The sequence below is a fragment of the Bison bison genome, unplaced genomic scaffold (genome assembly GCF_000754665.1).
Source record: "Bison bison bison isolate TAMUID 2011002044 unplaced genomic scaffold, Bison_UMD1.0 scf7180017864495, whole genome shotgun sequence".
NCBI lineage: Eukaryota > Metazoa > Chordata > Mammalia > Artiodactyla > Bovidae > Bison > Bison bison.
This window is the reverse complement of record NW_011495054.1, coordinates 8,138,181-8,140,274: the sequence shown is the minus strand read 5'-3', so window position 1 is coordinate 8,140,274 and position 2,094 is coordinate 8,138,181.

The following is a 2,094-nucleotide window of genomic DNA, read 5'->3' as shown; positions in this document are numbered from 1 at the left end:
ATGATGGCAGTGATGGTTATAACATCACCATTATTTACTACAATTCTGCCACTCTCAAAGTGCTTTCCAGTCTGTTATTTTCCCCAAACCCTAAGAAGCAGGCAGGGAAGACATTATCAGTCCTTTCATGGATAATGAAGCGGTGGCTCCAAGGGGTGAGTGACCAACCCAAGGACACTTGCCTAGCCCTTGAGCTTCACCCGTGGCTTCTTCCACTTTGTGAGAAGCCCAGTGCTCCTTCCTGAGGGGCATGACAGAGGGGCAGGGAGAAGTGGGCTTTGGGGAGGTGGACTGGAAATGGCTAGAGGTCAGTCGTACACTTTTCAGACCCTGCGATGGGCTCCTTGACCAGGTGTCAGTCTCTGGATCGCTCCCTGGAGGGTTGTTCCTGGGATAGAGCAAGAGGGCTGTGAGTTGCGGTGGGAAGAGGACGGCGTGGGAAAGAAACAGAGGATCTGCCATTTGTAATCATGCTGGAGACTGGGGTGGGGTGTGAAGATGAGCTGGGGTTCTAATTCCAGCTCTGCCATGAATTTGCTGTGTGCCTTTGAACAACTGACCTCACCTTTCTGGGCCTCAGTTTTCTGAGTCTTCATTGTTAAATTAACCATCTTTCCAGTCTTTCATCTTTAAATGAACCAACTCCAAGATGTATCCCTTAAAGTGTTTGTAAAGAATTAACAGAAATGGTGCCTATTGCTTAGTAAGGACTCAGCAATTCTCAGCAATTGGTGTTAGTATTATTCAGATCACTTCTTTCTAATAAAAAGTAGCAGCTGCCATTGATCGAGCATTTATATGTCTTTTTCTCTTGTGAAACTGGGGGCTCAGCCTTCACAAAGGGTTTATGAGCTGCATTTGCCAAGCCCTACCCATCTCCTGATACAGAATGGATGATTCTACATGCTTTTATATATAGGTATAGAAAAAAGACTGGAAGGAACTACACCAAGATGTTAAAAATCATCATCTCTGGGTGATAAGAATGGAGTTGATTTGCTCTTCTTCTTTTTATTTACTATTTTCTGAATTATGTACATTAGATGAGAATTAATTTTATAGTTGGGAAAATGACTGCTCTGATAAGATGCAGGTATGAATTCTTCTTGTTAGTTTAAATGAAGAAGAGTCTGCAAAGGGCCACGTTAAAGCCTCTCCTTGAGTTCCAAGCTTAAACAGACAATGGTTTTGGAGTCAGAAATTCCAGAGTATCAATCCCAGCTCTGCTCCTTTCTAGCTGTGCTAAGCTAGCTGAGTCTCTTAACCTCTGTTGGCCCCAGTTCTCTCATCTGAAAAATGAAAATGGAACTAGCAGCCTTCGAGGCTTGTTTTCAAGGGCTTGATATGTGCGAAAGTACACGGCCATGTTTCTGGCACTTAGGAGGCACTCACCCAGCAGTGACCCTTCCTTTAGGTGGGCTCCTTTCCCAGAGTTTCAATGGAGATCCTTTGACGGTGGCCATTACCTACCATCTCACTTTACAGAGGAGGATACAGGGATTCAGGGTGGAAACTTGTCCAAGGTCACAGAGCTCCGAAGGGAAATTCTGAAACAGGCTCAGAGAGGGTGAGTGATCAGACAGAAGTCACACAGCTTAAATTTACTGCCCGTGTAGCTTGTAAAACAACAAACTAAACACCCTCCCCCACCCCCCCAAAACCCGAGTGCCCTTTATTGGGGTTACCATTAATGAGGCACCGTGGCAAGCCTCCTGAACAAAACCAGCAGCAGCAACAACAAATCCGCTGCCATTTATCAGTGCTTACACAATGCCAGGGATCTTGGCACGTCCCACAATCGTCTCAGTTAATTCTCCAGACAATTCTAGGACGTGCGTCTTTCGAGCCCATTTTACGGATGGGGAAACTGAGGCTTAGAGGCTGAGGCCCTTCCCCAGAGCCGCAGCAGGCCTGGCACCGGGTCTGCCCAGCTCCCCGGGAGGCTGCGGGAGGGCCAGGTGGCATGCAAGGAGTTAAGCGGTAGGCAGTGCCGTGGCTCCGCGCGAGGAGCGCGCCGGGCTGAGGCGTGCTGGCGGCGGCGGCGGCGCTGGGAGCTCGGGCTCCAGAGACGTGAAGTCCGGGGGAGCGAGAGAG